We start from the raw sequence: 17,490 nt of genomic DNA on the forward strand, positions 1-17,490 counted from the left end.
AACACAAAAGCTTTTTATCCGAGAGGGTTTTTTGAACATTACAGTTCGAACGTGAAGGTGACTGGAGAAGGAAATTCTTTTAAAATTGTGAGGACTGGCTGTGAATGCAATACTTCAACCATTGACAGTGCTCGACGTCCAATTTGTTTTGACTGGGAGGAACGAATGAATCATCCACCCCTCCCGGCTAAAATAAATCAGATGTCTTGTGACGTCAATGGCAGCCAGTTACTGTAAATATGACATGGGTAGAATTTATTTTCATTTTGGGATTGAACGCTCAATTTAGCTTTACCATAATGTTCCAAATATTCACACAACACATTCATTTCCAGTAGCAAAAAAAATAGAATTTCAAGTTGCCAAAATATAGCGCTACAATTCTTGAAGTTTTTGTCCGATTTACACATTAAAAGTAGAAAAGTTAGTCGTCAGTTTTTGGTAAAAATGTACATTTCTTCCAAAATGTGAATTTGAACATAACATTTCTAATGCTACTTGTCCTGAAGTTTTTGTCCGACTCACATAATCCACGCATTAAAAAAAAAACAAAAAAAAAAAACAGGTGCACAAAAGTTGTCAACCAGTTTTTGCAAAAATGAACAATTCCACCAAAATTTATCACAGCATTTCCCCTTACATTTTCAATGGCCCCATTAATTTCCGATCTCACTTAAAAATCCACCAAAAAACGTTTTAAGTCACTCCTAATTATTTCCAACTCGTACCTGCAAAAAATCTCCATTGGTGGTCATTATTTTTGACCAAAAAAAACCTAAAAAACAATTGCTGCTCGAATTGCCTCAAAATAAACAGAAAACCACCCAAAATGTACAGGAAGTGACCTTGCATGCCCCAAAATAAACAGGAACTGAATAATGAACAGGAAATGACCTGGAAATGTCCTTAAAGGGACCCAGGGATAGAAAGACTAGTAGTTCTTAAAAGATAAACATCATTTTGAGTAAATATTTTGATATTAAAACCCCTCTTGATCTTTTCGTTTTTATACAAGTTGTAAAATTAGTTTAACTAGTAGGTCGCGTTGACATCGCAGGGCACTGGGTTATGCTGCCGGGCTTCCAGATTATGACTCTAGCCACATAAACATGTCATCTGTTCAACCCTTTCAATTTGAACCCGAGAGGAACATTAATGAGCATGACAGCACTGTCGATATTTCACAAAACGAGCAGCAAAAGCAAAATGAACAGGAAAGACGGGATGAGACGAGAGTATGACAAAAACGGTGTTCTGCCAAAATGTGCTAAACCGGCGAAATGTTCTACAAGAGACGAATTTGACACCCAAAGTACTACCGTGGCCTTTCAGCTTGTATTGTTTAGATGCATACAGACAGAACATACTAAAAACGCTTTACAAAAATACTTAACGTAGTAAAATCAGATAAGGTTGTTTTAAATACGCTACGTGACTAATGCGGTCAACAGATCAACAATCCACGAGAAAACACAATGCTTAAAAGTATGAGAGGGAAACACATGCAAAAAGTATTTCGAGGCAATGAAAAGGTAATAAAAGACTCAATAAAAACACAAAAATACTCGCCGCTTTTAACCGATGTGCGAATGTGCTGGACGTCTCGCCGCATCGAAGACATTGCAGTAACCCGGTAGTATTCATCGAGTGACAGTAACAATCTAAGTCATCAACCAGAGCGTCCGTTGCACTCTTAAAACATGGTGCCCTTCGTAGGTTAAAACATGTACTAAATATAGTGGTATCTCGACATACAATCGCTTCAACACACGACGTAAAATTTGACTCGCCATTTGTTTCTACATCCGACGACATGCTCGAAATACGACAACATGACAGCACCGCAGACGGACGCATTGCAGACTTTCTTGTGAGAGAAATCAACACAGGTTTAAAAATGGTTGGTACAGTTGGTGAAACAAGGGAAAATGTGTCACTTACCTTCTAAATGAGGATGATGAGGAAATCATAGAGAAATAGGAGCGTGGGATGTGCATCCATGAACTGGCTCAACAATACATCTTCACGTTCCTCCTCCGACAACCGTTTGCCAGTCTTTGTAAGTTAAGTTGACAATTATTATTGTGTTTACATCTCCAAAGAAATCGCCAACTTTGTCAGGTTATTATCATTTATTTCAGAACTTTTATCCAACAAAAAATGCCTGTTGTCCGCCGCAATTGACTGTGTACTCTGGTAAACATTGAAAGCGAAAGTAAACTCAACCGCACCGCTCCTCTCTCTTGTCATGTCAGTCACGCGGTGCGTTCAAGTACAGAAAAAAAAATGTCCGCCACATTAGAACCCGATTCGTTACATTATTACAGGAATTATTATTATTATCATTATTATATTATTATTCAGATTTTTATTTATAATTAATGCCGTGTAATTGCCATTTGTAATAGTACCAGCAGTATTTTTAGGGATTGAGTGTCGGTTTTTGGGCTGTGGAACAAATTAATGGAATTATAATGTATTCCTTATGGGAAAATCCTGCTGGAACCTGAAACGAATTAACTTCGTATGTAGAGGTATTGTAGATTTTGTGATTTTGTGTTTCTAGTAACATATTTTAGAAAAAGAGAGAAATTGTAGCTTATTAAAGCCTGCAAGTCTTTAAGTCCGAGGGTCCCTTTAAATCAACTGGAATGATAAAAAAAAATGTACAGGAAGTAACCCTCAAACCCCCCCAAAAATTAACTCCTGCCAATGACAACGAGAGACATCCAATTAATTTATATTGGGATAACTGGCTGTGAATGCTTGTCTTTTAGTGCCATTGACTGTGCTGAAAATCAAATTCATTCGCCACTCGCAGTCAGAATGAATGCGACGTCTAGCTCCGTCCATGGCAGCCAATGATTTTAATGTGACCTACGGTATGGTAGGACTATTTTCAGCTTTTTCTATCAAAGTGGTGTTAAACACTCTATAGTTCTACCATATTGGTTCTGCTATTGTAAAGAGTTTCGCCAAAATAAAAATAGGTGAATAGTGTTGTTTAATCACTCACTCAATCACAGTCAACATTCCTACTAAGAACGGCATATTTTATTGCGTCCTTTCATAATTTGGTGCTGCTTGTTACAACTATTAAGATCTTATTCATGCTGTCATATATATATTTATAAATCAGCTTTTCCTTGTCTTGAATGTTTTTTGTCAATAAAGGAACCAATTAGGATGTATTGTTTATGCTCACTGCTTGCTGAGCTGGCATAGCACTCCTTGTTGTATTGAGTCCAAGAAGCAGAATTCATTTTTTCTTTTGCTGCATGCATGAGTAAAGACTATTTCTAACAGGAAAATATGTTTCAACTTAAGGTGGCAACACTTGGCATAACTGCTTACTAATGTTTAAGTGGTACATACATGCACAAAGTATATTGTCGATATATTGCTATCAAATCAATTGATTTTTTTTTGGATTGTGTGTGGAGGAAATTGACAACCTCAAGGTAACGACAGAGCATTTTTTTTCATGTAACTACTTCATTGCTAAGGTTGGGGATTATCAACCAGAATCCTGTACAGTGGGGCAAATAAGTATTTAGTCAACCACTAATTGTGCAAGTTCTCCCACTTGAAAATATTAGAGAGGCCTGTAAGTGTCAACATGGGTAAACCTCAACCATGAGAGACAGAATGTGGAACCCCCCCCCCCCCCCCCCCCAGAAAATCCCATTGTTTGATTTTTAACACTAGAAGTACCATGGGTGTCCCCAAAGGTGTCCCATTTTGGGACACCTTTGGGATCCGCCCCCAAGCCGAGCCTAGCCTTTGTTTTGTAAATGGGGCCATTACTTATGCACCACCGGCCGCACCCCATTTCTATTTTTCTTCCCCCATCCCTTGGCTCTTCAAACAAAGCAATAAGGAGTAGGGCTTGAAACGTCAGCCCTACGAATTGGGACACCTCTTTACACTCACGTACGTCATAAGTCAGTTCGGCCAGTTGTTACGTAACCAAAAAGCGACGATAAAAAGTGCACTTGTGCGTTTAGCAAAACTGAAAAACAAACCAAACCTCACAAATGAAGAAACACAGTGAATAATAAACTAACATTACAATTAGTGCTGTCGATTTTTTATTTATTACACCCCTAATTAGTGCACTTTTTATCGTGATTAATGTTTTTTAACTATTACTTTTCTGACTGAAGAAAACACATTGGGAGTAGATAATACTGGTCATCAGCTGTTAGAATATTATTTGGATGTATCAAGCTTGTTTCATTTAATTTAAGCGAAGCAAACAAAACAAACACTTGCAACTAACGGAAGGGTCCACAACACATGCACATACAGTGCCTTGCAAAAGTATTCGGCCCCCTTGAATCTTGCAACCTTTCGCCACATTTCAGGCTTCAAACATAAAGATATGAAATTTAATTTTTTTGTCAAGAATCAACAACAAGTGGGACACAATCGTGAAGTGGAACAACATTTATTGGATAATCTAAACTTTTTTAACAAATAAAAAACTGAAAAGTGGGGCGTGCAATATTATTCGGCCCCTTTACTTTCAGTGCAGCAAACTCACTCCAGAAGTTCAGTGAGGATCTCTGAATGATCCAATGTTGTCCTAAATGACCGATGATGATAAATAGAATCCACCTCTGTGTAATCAAGTCTCCGTATAAATGCACCTGCTCTGTGATAGTCTCAGGGTTCTGTTTAAAGTGCAGAGAGCATTATGAAAACCAAGGAACACACCAGGCAGGTCCGAGATACTGTTGTGGAGAAGTTTAAAGCCGGATTTGGATACAAAAAGATTTCCCAAGCTTTAAACATCCCAAGGAGCACTGTGCAAGCCATCATATTGAAATGGAAGGAGCATCAGACCACTGCAAATCTACCAAGACTCGGCCGTCCTTCCAAACTTTCTTCTCAAACAAGGAGAAAACTGATCAGAGATGCAGCCAAGAGGCCCATGATCACTCTGGATGAATTGCAGAGATCTACAGCTGAGGTGGGAGAGTCTGTCCATAGGACAACAATCAGTCGTACACTGCACAAATCTGGCCTTTATGGAAGAGTGGCAAGAAGAAAGCCATTTCTCAAAGATATCCATAAAAAGTCTCGTTTAAAGTTTGCCACAAGCCACCTGGGAGACACACCAAACATGTGGAAGAAGGTGCTCTGGTCAGATGAAACCAAAATTGAACTTTTTGGCCACAATGCAAAACGATATGTTTGGCGTAAAAGCAACACAGCTCATCACCCTGAACACACCATCCCCACTGTCAAACATGGTGGTGGCAGCATCATGGTTTGGGCCTGCTTTTCTTCAGCAGGGACAGGGAAGATGGTTAAAATTGACGGGAAGATGGATGCAGCCAAATACAGGAACATTCTGGAAGAAAACCTGCTGGTATCTGCACAAGACCTGAGACTGGGACGGAGATTTATCTTCCAACAGGACAATGATCCAAAACATAAAGCCAAATCTACAATGGAATGGTTAAAAAATAAACGTATCCAGGTGTTAGAATGGCCAAGTCAAAGTCCAGACCTGAATCCAATCGAGAATCTGTGGAAAGAGCTGAAGACTGCTGTTCACAAACACTCTCCATCCAACCTCACTGAGCTCGAGTTGTTTTGCAAGGAAGAATGGGCAAAAATGTCAGTCTCTCGATGTGCAAAACTGATAGAAACATACCCCAAGCGACTTGCAGCTGTAATTGGAGCAAAAGGTGGCGCTACAAAGTATTAACGCAAGGGGGCCGAATAATATTGCACGCCCCACTTTTCAGTTTTTTATTTGTTAAAAAAGTTTAAATTATCCAATAAATGTTGTTCCACTTCACGATTGTGTCCCACTTGTTGTTGATTCTTGACAAAAAAATATAAATTTCATATCTTTATGTTTGAAGCTTGAAATGTGGCGAAAGGTTGCAAGATTCAAGGGGGCCGAATACTTTTGCAAGGCACTGTAGATGTAGAGCTCTAGTTCAGTTTAATTTAATTTGGTTTCAAATTCAATGTAATATTTACACCATTGTATGAAACCTGAATGATAGTTTGTTTCTGAACCAAGAGTGGTATTTGCTAATCTTGCATATTTTTTTCCAGCAATTTCATGTGAGGTGCTTTTCTTTTTACCACTGTTGCTTGGTGTGCTTAGTTGTAGTATCTCTAAATATCTATGTATATCAGTCAATGTATATCCACAGCAAATTGTTAATTGATCTTTTCAAAAATTTTTCAAAAATGACTGGCTAGGCCACTCCAGGACCTTGAAATGCTTCTTACGAAGCCACTCCTCTGTTGCCTTGGCTGTGTGTTTGGGATCAATGTCATGCTGAAAGACCCAGCCACGTCTCATCTTCAATGCCCTTGCTGATGGAAGGAGATGTTCACTCAAAATCTCTCGATACATGGCCCCATTCATTTTTTCCTTTACAGAGATCAGTCGTCCTGGTCCCTTTGCAGAAAAACATAACTCAAGCATGATGTTTCCACCCCCATGCTTCACAGTGGGTATGGTGTTCTTCGGATGCAATTTAGTATTCGTTCTCCTCCAAACACAAGAACCCGTGTTTCTACCAAAAAATTCTATTTTGGTTTCCTCTGACCATAACACATTCTCCCAGTCCTCTTCAGGTCTACAATTTTGTCTCTGGTGTCCTTCGACAGCTCTTTGGTCTTGGCCATAGTGGAGTTTGGAGTGTGACTGACTGAGTTTTTGGACAGGTGTCTCTTATACCGATAATGAGTTAAAACAGGTGCCATTAATACAGGTAACGAGTGGAGCCTCGATAGACCTCGTTAGAAGAAGTTAGACCTCTTTGACAGCCAGAAATCTTGCTTGTTTGTGGGTGACCAAATACTTATTTTCCACTCTAATTTGGAAGTAAATTCTTTAAAAATCAAACAATGTGATTTTTTGTTTTTTTCCACATTCTGTCTCTCATGGTTGAGGTTTACCCATGTTGACAATTACAGGCCTTTCAATTGGTGTTTGACTAAATACTTATTTGCCCCACTGTATCTTGCATTTTAATATCCCTGGAATATCAAGAGACACGGAACACATTGCAATCAGTGGATGAGTCATTCTTTATTCTCTGGTCTCGGAAGTTCTTGAAAATTTAGGGAGTCATGGCCATGTGTGGGGCCCTGAGGGAGACCATTGACTCCAAATTCTTAACCACTCATCAATGCTGTGTGCAACCTTCACTTTTTGATTTGACTTAGAATAGAATACACTGTCATGGCGCAATCTAATGAGGTGAGGAAAAAAAATTCTACAGGTGATATATTTGCAGTATATCATAAATTAGCTGCACTTTGGAAAGTTAAAAGCAAGGATTATAGTGATATGAACCAAATATATATCATGAGTGAGACTCACAGTTGCCAAAAATCAAAGGATTAAAGTTGCTCAGCAGGAGAAATGGTAGTATGCAAAACTGCAGCTTCTTTGCTTACCGTATTTTTCGGACTATAAGCTGCTATTTTTTCTCACCGTTTCTACCCTGAGGCTTTTATAAGGAAGCAGCTTATTCATGTTTTTTTCTTTTTTCTTTTTGACAAACAAGCTGCATATTTTCTTGTTAAAAATAAAAAATATATGATAATTAGACATATTTTTAAAGAATCACTTCCCAAAATTTGCCACGACATAGCTCTCATCCGCTACACTAACACAAATAAAGCTTGCCAGAAACTCGTCAGGCTGACTCAAAAACCCAGAATTTTATGGATTAATATGGCTCCATCTGAAACTATATGCAGCTATAAAAGAACAATTTTAAATGGATGCGCTATCTACTATTTGCTACGACAAGACATGCTAGTTTTGATTTGCCGTTCGTTTACAACTGGCATTCAGAGGACTTTATTGCCACAGTATGCGATAACAAAGCCGCTATATAAGGGCTGGCGCTAAATGTTAACTGTTTTTAAGAGGATTCCATCCACTTCAAGTTTAGAAGGCAGGTTAAAGTTGATTTTGTATCTTTATAAATTTGGAGACCTACTTTTTTAAAGTTGGTTTGTTTTTAAGCATTCAGACAACATGAGTTAATGACAGTAATAAATATATTTTTGATCAATCACACATTTCTGTGTAACATCTACACTGCTGGCTAAATCTATTGGCACCCCTGCAATTCTGTCAGATAATGCTCCATTTCTCAATGATTGCATTACAAATGCTTTGTAGAAATATCTTCATTTATTTTGCTTGCAATGAAAAAACACAAAAGAGAATTTAAAAAAAAAATCATTATCATTTTACACAAAACTCAACACAAAAAAAGTATTGGCACCCTCAGCCTAATACATAGTAGCACAACCTTGAGACAAAATAACTGTGAACAACCGCTTCCGCTAACCATCAATGAGTTTCTTACAATGCTCTGCTGGAATTTTAGATTATTATTTTTCGGCCAACTGCTCCAGGTCTCTGAGATTTGAAGGGTGTCTTCTCCAAACTGCCATTTTCAGATCTCTCCACAGGTGTTCTATGGGATTCAGGGCTGGACTCATTGCAGGCCACTTTAGAAGTCTCCAGTGCTTTCTCTCAAACTATTTTCTAGTGCTTTTTGAAGTGTGTTTTTGGGTCATTGTCCTGCTGGAAGAACCATGACCTCTGAGGGAGACCCAACTTTCTCACACTGGGCCCTACATGGTACTGCAAAATTTGTTGGTAGTCTTCAGACTTCATAATGCCATGCACATGGTTAAGCAGTCCTGTGCCAGAGGCAGCAAAGAAACCCCAAAACATCAGGGAACCTCTGCCATGTTTGACTGAGGGGACCGTGTTCTTTTCTTTGAAGGCCTTGTTTTTTTCCTGTAAACTCTGTTGATGCCTTTTCCCAAAAAGCTCTACTTTTGTCTCATCTGACCGGAGAACATTCTGCCAAAACGTTTTTGGCTTTCTCAAGTAAGTTTTGGCAAACTTCAGCCTGGCTTTTTTTATGTCTCTGGGTCAGAAGTGGGGTCTTCCTGGGTATCCTACCATAGAGTCCCTTTTCATTCAGACGCCGACGGAGAGAACGGGTTGACACTGTTGTACCCTCGGACTGCAGGGCAGCTTGAACTTGTTTGGATGTTAGTCAAGGTTCTTAATCCACCATCCGCACAATCTTTCGTTGAAATCTCGGCAATTTTTCTTTTCCGTCCACATCTAGGGAGGTTAGCCACAGTGCCATGGGCTTTATACTTATTGATGACACTGTGCACGTTAGACACAAGAATATTAAAGTCTATGGAGATAGGCTTTTAGCCTTGAGATTGCCCATGCTTCTTCACAATTTTGCTTCTTAAGTCCTCGGACAGTTCTTTAGTCTTTTTTTTTCTCCATGCTCGATGTGGTATACACAAGGACACAGGACAGAGGTTGATTCAACTTTAATCCATTTTAACTGGCTGCACGTGTGATTTAGTTATTGCCACCACCTGTTATGTGCCACAGGTAAGTAACAGGTGCTGTTAATTACACAAATTAGAGAAGCATCACATGATTTTTTCAAAGGGTGCCAATACTTTTGTCTGTCCCATTTTTGGAGTTTTGTGTAAAACGATAATGATAAAAATTTTTTTTTTTTTTAAAATCCTTAATCTTATGTGTTTTTTCATTGCAAGCAAATTAAATGAAGATATTACTACCAAAGCATATGTAATTGTAATCATTTTCTGGGAGAAATTGAGCATTATCTGACAGAATTTCACGGGTGCAAATACTTTTGGCCAGCAGTGTATGCTAATATGAGGGAGCAGGGCAAATGTCAAACTGTAGTATTGATGATAAGGTTTGTGCATGTATGTGCCGCTTTAGAGTCATAAGGAGGGGTTATGAAAAAAAATTGTCAAACAAAAATAGTTGTTTCATGATAACTTGACTTTTGGACAATTTATGGATGGGTCATGATTCTACACCACAATTGTTGTTGTCTTTTTCTTTGCCAGGTTGGTATCAGGACTTGATAAAACAACTCAGAAATAAATTGGATATCTGATACTATGACAAAAGTCAAAGGAGACAGATAAATGAAATGTCACGACAGGCTTAGCTGTGTGTTTCTGTCTTTGGATTGATTTAGATTTGGACTTTGAGGTTTGTATGAAATGTATTTATTGATTTTTTTTTTTTTTTTTTAATTTTGAGCGTGTGTGTGTGTTCCTTCTTTGTTGTCTCAATTGAATTGTGATGAAGTCATTAGTTTCACCTGTTGCTGCAAGTCGCTTCCTGTCTCTGCCATACTCCTTTGTCACCCCTTTGTCATCTCCTTCAACATGACTTCAGATCTACATCCAAGTGGTAGAAGACAGAGCTTTTTACCACTAATCTAACCTTTCCATGCCATTTGACCAACATAGAGCATGAAAACAAAATGATTGCAGCCTTCGAATTTCTCTGTCAACATTATCTGAATGTGGAGAGTGTCAGTCGAAAAGAAAATACGAGTACATCAGGTAAGTTGCTTGGGGTAGGGAGACCAAACATAGGCCATGTTTAAATTTCAATGCCTAAATTCAATCAAAAAATCGATGTGAAAATTCTGACAAATCATGGTCATTGAGGGATATTCTACTTTGTTGGATTTTCTGTTCTGTGGATTAATGGCACAAACATGGTCTTTCAATAGTTCAATAGAAAGTTTGCTGTTGAGCTGACGTGTTTTGCTCAAGTAGCAGATTACTCATAAACAATAAAGCAAAACATTTTGTAGATCATTTATCAGAAAGAAATATCTCCTACAATCCTGCTGATTGAAGTTTGGCAGTTTACAGTTGGCTAATCCTCCACCTGACTCTTATGCCACTTTTTTTTGTTGTTGTTGTTGAATATTAATGATATCCAGCCAATTTCGTCTCCTCACACACAGTTTGCACTGGATTAATCTTAGTTTTTTGGAGGGCATGGAGGCATATTGAGACATGAATTTAACTTTTGGCAAATACTGTACATGCCGTGGGTGTGCAACCCCAAACAAAACACACTTTTTATCATAGTTTTGAATTCAGGTCAGCTGTTGTCACCCATTTTTCTGGGTGTTTACAAAGATGATTGAATGGTCTGCTAGTTTCATACCGCTTAGATCTAGCTAACCTTTGTTGTTAGTCTGAGTGAATTGAATTTCTTTCCTCGGTTCATTGTTGGAGATATGTTTTCCCTGTATGGCTGTTGTAAATATTTTCCTTCATGCCTGTTATTCTGCAATTGGTTTTCCGCAAAAATATGTATTTCAATCTTTTGTTTCTGTTTTCCTGTTTTCCCTTACATGTTTTTACATGTTTTATATATAAATGATCCTTTAAATATCCATCAACAAAATGTGGTAATTAACGACTTTAATTAACGTATTTTGTCACCTGTGCAGTAAATATAGGGTGACCAAACGTCCCCTTTTGCCCGGACATGTCCACTTTTCATGTCCTATCCGTATCGTCCGGCCGGGTTTTATAAATTAATAAAAATGTGCGGTGTTCATGATTTTCCAAGGACAAATTTGGAGAGAATCCCTCTCCGGCCGCTGTGGGGCAGCGCCTGCCTGCGTTGACGTGGCTCCTATTAGTAGGGGGAGAAGGAGTATACTAGTCCTTCAAAAAAAAAAAATTTTTTAAATAGCATATTGTGATGAAGTTCATTATTTCCTGTACGTATTATGTACTGATAAACATTAGACTTTAAAATATTTTGGATTCATTACACACAACTGACGTAGTTCAAGCCTTTTATTGTTTTAATATTGATAATTTTGGCAAAAAACTCAAGAAAACAAAATTCCCCTTCTCAAACAAATACAAAAAGTGTTTTTTAATAAAAAAAAAGTCAACCCACAATTAATTATATCAGCTATGCACTTTTGCAGAAATGACTGCTTCAATGCGGCGTGGCATGGAGGCAATCAGCCTGTGGCACTGTTGAGATGTTATGGAGGCCCAGGATGCTTCGATAGCGGCCTTAAGCTAATCCACAGTGTTGGGTCTGGTGTCTCTCATCTTCCTCTTCATAATATCCCACAGATTCTCTATGAGGTCCAGGTCAGGAGAGTTGGCAAGCCAATTGAGCACAGTAATGCCATTGTCAGTAAACCATTTACCAGTGGTTTTGGCACTGTGAGCAGGTGCCAGGTCATGCTGAAAAATAAAATCTTCATCTCCATAAAGCTTTTCAGCAGATGGAATCATAAAGTGCTCTAAAATCTCCTGATGGCTAGCTGCATTCACCCTGCCCTTGATAAAACACAGTAGACCAACACCAGCAGCTGACATGGCACCCCAGACCATCACTGACTGTAGGTACTTGACTCTGGACTTCAGTCATTTTGGCATTTCCTTCTCCCCAGTCTTCCTCCAAACTCTGGCACCTTGATTTCCGAATGACATGCAAAATTTTCTTTCATCTGAAAAAAGTACTTTGGACCACTGAGCAACAGTCCAATGCTGCTTCTCTGTAGCCCAGGTCAGGCGCTTCTGCCGCTGTTTCAGGTTCAAAAGTGGCTTGACCTGGGAAATGCGGCACCTGTAGCCCATTTCCAGGTTTCTGCAGGTCCCCCAAGGTCTGAAATCGGTCCTCCTTCTCCAAAATCTTTCTCAGGGTGCGGTCACCTTTTCTGGTTGTGCAGCCTTTCCTGCCACACTTTTTCCTTCCCACTGAGGTGCCTTGATACAGCACTCTGGGAACAGCCTATTCGCTCAGAAGTTTCTTTGTGTCTTGGCCTCTTGCTTGAGGGTGTCAATGATGGCCTTCTGGATAGCAGTCAGGTGGGCAGTCTTGCCATTGATTGCAGTTTGAGTAAAGCCTGAGTTATACTCCCGCGTTGCGGTGACGGCGTAGCGACTACGGCGTCATTCGACATTCGATAGTTCTGCGGTGAGGGAACGCGTTGCTCTGTAATTCACCGCCAAGCCACTAGAGGGATGTGGCGTTATGTTTGTACGGTTTTGGGGCATGCTTGTTTACTTCCGCTAGTCGGAGAAAAAATAAACAATGCAAGATGGAACTCTTGAAAGTAAATATTCTGCTCATCAACACTGAATAAATATTGAACATACAAATGTTGACGGGCAGGCGACGCAGAAGACGGTTTCGAGGCTTTCTGGCCGACTTTTGATGCCGCACAGAGAGTTTTAGACTCGGGTGGAGAGAGCTAGCTGTGGCGGCTAGCTTCAAACTGGCGTCGAGCACTGCGTTCAAAGTCTGCAAAGCCCTCCAGCCTGATTTGTTTGCCGTGTCCTACAACCAGCCAGTGGGAAGCCATAGCAGATTTCTGGCGTCTAGGGAACTTCCCAAACTGCGTTGGGAGGCTTGATTTTAAGGTTATCATAAAAAGCACCGAGGCACTCTCAATCAGTGACGATGTATTGTGTGTGTGAACTGTCTGTTATTGAAAATTAAAGATCAAAACAACTCTTTTGACACCAAATCTGTGCTTTATTCTTCATATACTTGAAACATATGTACACAGTAAATGATGAAGTGCACCAACCAAAAATACGACATAAAGTGATAAAAAGTTGGCAGTTTTTGGCCGACTGGGTCACCGCTTCGTGTGGCCACTCGATTCCGAACACCCACGTCTCGGTGGTTCTTCCATTTTTTTTTTTTTACCGATCGCCGACCTTGCCTTTTGGCAATCACAATAATAATGTCTTGACGAGACTTGCTCTTCGATGATACTCCCGTCGGCTTGGTGCATTTTTGCGTGTAGAAAATAATGTTTGATTCTATTCTACAATGGCGGTGTTTTCGCAGTAAACCGGAAACAACAGTCTGAGCGGACCAATCACAGTCCGTTTTCGTCACGTCATACACGTCTAGGTGACGCGAAGGTTAGAAAATTCGAGAGGCGCGCGTAAGCCTACGGCGTAGGGTCGTAACTCGATTCTTCCTTGACGGCGTAGGTCTGACGCGGAAGTATAACTCGGCCTTAATGAACCAGGCTGGGAGTTTTTAAAAGCCTCAGGAATCTTTCGCAAGTGTTTTGAGTTAATTCGTTGATTCAGATGATTAGGTAAGTAGCTTCTTTAGAGTACCTTTTCATGATATGGTAATATTTTGAGATGGGGATTTTTTGTTTTTCTTGACTTTTTTGCCAAAATCATCAATATTAAAACAATAAAAGCCTTGAACTACTTCAGTTGTGTGTGATGAATCTACAATATATGAATGTCTAATGTTTATCAGTACATTACAGAAATTAATGAACTTTATCACAATATGCTAATTTTTTGAGAAGGACTATATACATACATACATTTCCATTGGTCTGCATTATATTACTATTTTATCATTATTTAATTCGCTTTTATTTTACGTTTTAATTGTTTGAGTATTTTTTAGGAAGAATAAATCCTGCTGAGTAACCTGTTGAGTAAGAAAATATTGCCATATAGTATAAAATATATACTATATGGCAATATTTGTACTTATTTTATTAATTTTAATAAAACTGAATTTTTCTTTCCAGACGGAAGAGGCAAATTTAACACACTTTAAATAAAATTGATACAGTATAAGCACCATTTGAGTGAGAAATATTATTTGTTTTATATGTTTACTGCCATGTTGCCACTGCCCAATGTTGTTCCATTGTATTTGCATACTGAACATATGCGCATGTCAGTGTTCAGGTAGGCTATAATGCTTAGTTATTTTGTAAAGGACAATTTAGCTGGCAATCCAAATGTAATTATGCTACTTGTGTGTGTAACTGGCTAATATAAACCTTGTCTGGGTAATGATTCAGTGGTTTGAGAAGAAGGATTCTAATTCTGTATCCCCCTCAGACTACATTCAAGTGTCCTTCAGCTGGGCACTGACCCCATAATGGCTCCTGATGAGTGCTGTGACACCTGAATGGCACTGTCCGCCATCAGTATGTGACTTTGAATGGGTGTGCATGAGTACACTTTCAGGAGGACGTGAGGATACCACTAAATTATCTATTGCTGATTACTCTGATAGCTCGTTAAAGGTGAACACATCACTAGAAGAAATAACTCATTATTAGATCACTCTTTCACTTGGCAAACCTGAGTAGAGCTGACTGTCGAGCACTGTTAGATGTGCTTATGAATCTCTTAAACATTAAATGCTATGTCTGCAATTATAATTCTCTTTTCACAGTTTCACGCTTTCAAAAATCTTTTCACTGGAGATACTGTATGCCCACCCACTCACATAACAGGAGGAGCATGTTGCAGTGCAGCAGCGAGCTAAAGCAATTTTGACCATGGCCTCTGACTGATCAGTAAAGTGTAATGTTGTGAGGTCAACCTTTTGTGGTTTCATCAAGGAATAACTGCAGTGGAAACAGAAGGGCAGCATATGAAGTCAAACACAAGGAGAGCCCACATACAAAAAGTAAAAGTAAGATAAATGTTAAAACTAAAGATTAGAAATGGATGGTGACAGCTGTGATCAGTTTGCCTTACCAGATGTGAAATTAAATTTCTGTATTAGTATGTGCTGGTCTTGATGCTAAAAGATGGTGATTTATTGATAAAAATATTATTGCATTTATTTTATGGGCTTGGAGAAGATGTTTGACTCTTCATCACCAAACTGAGTCGATGGATCTTCTGGAGAATGTTAGTTTGGTCCGCATTGCTGGCAGTAAATCAGATGTCATTCTAGTGAGGGTTAGACTCCACCAAGGCTGTCCTTTGTCACAAATTCTGTTCATAACCCTCATGGACAGAACCTCTACAGGAAGCCAAGGTAAAAAGGTGGTGCAGTTTGGTGGCCCAAGATGTGAATCTCTGATTTTTGAAGATGTTTTTATTGGCTTAATCAGTTCGTGATCTTCACCTTCCACTTCAGCGGTTTGCAGTGAAGTGTGAATTGCAGCCACAATGAGAATCAGCACCTCCAAATCCATGACCATGGAATTGAGTGGGGAAAAGGTAGAGTGCCCTTTCCAACTTGCGGATGAGTACCTTTTGGGTCTTGTTTATACGTGAAGCAAAGATGGAGTGAGAAATAGTCTGAACAGATGCAGACTCTGTATTGGTCTGTCATCCTAACCTATTGTGACAAGCTGTAGGTTAAGACCCAAAGAACAACATTTCTGATAGAGACAGCCGACTGAGTTTCCTTCGCAAGGTGGCTGGGCTTTATCTTAGCGATAGTGTGAGAAACAATCCAAGAGGGGCTCAGTAGAGTTGCTGGTCTACCGCATTGAGTGGAGCAAGATGAGGGGGCTCGGACATCTTGTTAGGATGGTCCCTGGTGAGGTGTTGATGGTATGTCCTACTTTAGGAGGAGGAGGGCCCACTAAGACACAATGAAGAAACTGTCAGACAGTTCCCTGGGAATGCCTTGGGCTCTCCCCCGAAGAACTGGACGAAGTGCCAGGGGATAAGAGAGACTGCTGGATAACTGGAAATGGTAACTGATGACTTTAGATGTTCCCTGATGGTAAATTAAGTTCAGCATCTTAATTGAAGAACAAATTTTCATGTCTTGCGTAAAAATACCAATTTCATGAAGGTGGGTTTGACTTAATCCCGGCTGACTTTTGGTTAAAGGTGGGGTACAACCTGGACTGGCCGGCATTTCAAAAATATAAAATTCACTTATGAAATACTGCAGTCTTCAAAGTTCTTTTTTTTTTTTTTGAGTGACCGTGAAGAAAACTGTTACTGCAACAATTTGAAAAAAAAAAAAAAAAAAATGACTGTCTTTTCCACTGGGGACGATTTATGAGAGAAAAGAGCTAAAGAGAATAGTAGTGAGTTGAGAAAGGGAGGGGCGGCAAAGATCTTTGAAGGCTGCATAAAGAGTACATATGCAAGAAAGAGGGGGTGTGTTCACTCAGGCACAGCCAGGATGGCTTATTAGGAAATCATTTCGCTTAGCCAATGGTTTTGAGAGTGACGCAGATGTCATTTGGCTGAGTAGTAGCACCTCCCAGAGCCAGTACATCCTCTTCAGTGTAACGCAGCGCTGTGTGAGAGCAATACTGCCACAGCTCTCTCCTTGCTCTCATTTCTTGGAGCCCACCGACACTTTCTTTCTCTTTCTTGCTCAACCTCCTCTCTCTCTTTCTCTCTCTCTCCTCTCCGTCCTCCTCTTCTCGGATGCTGTCCCACTTGCAGAGATATGATCTGTTACAAACAGCAGCAGCCGCAGCCGCATCACCCAGATTCCAGGTAAGACCCTTTTGTGATTTATTCACTTTGCACTGAGGTGCCGCAACACTAGAAAGCTCATTGCTCACTGGCCGGTGTGGACAAATTGATTTCTCTGTGTTGTTCTGCGCTGTTTTGCCGTGATGAATCTGATGTTAGGCTCGAAGAGACAGTGCGAGGTAAGTTGTTTCATACCTTTAGTGGAGTGTCCAAGTAGGACTTATGAAGTGTGGAGATGACAACCACAGCAATCTTGTTTGAATTGTGGAAGAGGGAGAATGAGAAGTGCCTTCAGCTTGTGGGAAGGGGGGCAGAAAACATGCGGTAAATCATCATCATCAAAGCTGGTGCATGGAACTTGGGGGAGTATGAGCTTGGGTTGTTGGCGCTCAATAT

General features: G+C 39.7%; 1 protein-coding gene across 2 annotated transcripts in view; it reads left to right on the top strand.

Moving 5' to 3' along the window:
- The first annotated feature begins 10,244 nt into the window (after positions 1-10,244).
- The window catches only part of thsd7ba (thrombospondin, type I, domain containing 7Ba), a 364,521-nt gene continuing 357,275 nt past the window's right edge, over positions 10,245-17,490 (top strand). Inside the window, exons 1-2 of one of the 2 annotated variants that reach the window (XM_057851598.1) lie at positions 10,245-10,428; positions 17,062-17,115. The gene's annotated coding sequence lies outside the window, so the exon portion shown is untranslated. Of the gene's footprint in view, positions 10,429-16,924; positions 17,116-17,490 lie in introns of those variants that run through there. The other variant, XM_057851599.1, reaches the window with a different exon arrangement.

Source organism: Corythoichthys intestinalis, chromosome 12 (genome assembly GCF_030265065.1).
Source record: "Corythoichthys intestinalis isolate RoL2023-P3 chromosome 12, ASM3026506v1, whole genome shotgun sequence".
Taxonomy (NCBI): domain Eukaryota; kingdom Metazoa; phylum Chordata; class Actinopteri; order Syngnathiformes; family Syngnathidae; genus Corythoichthys; species Corythoichthys intestinalis.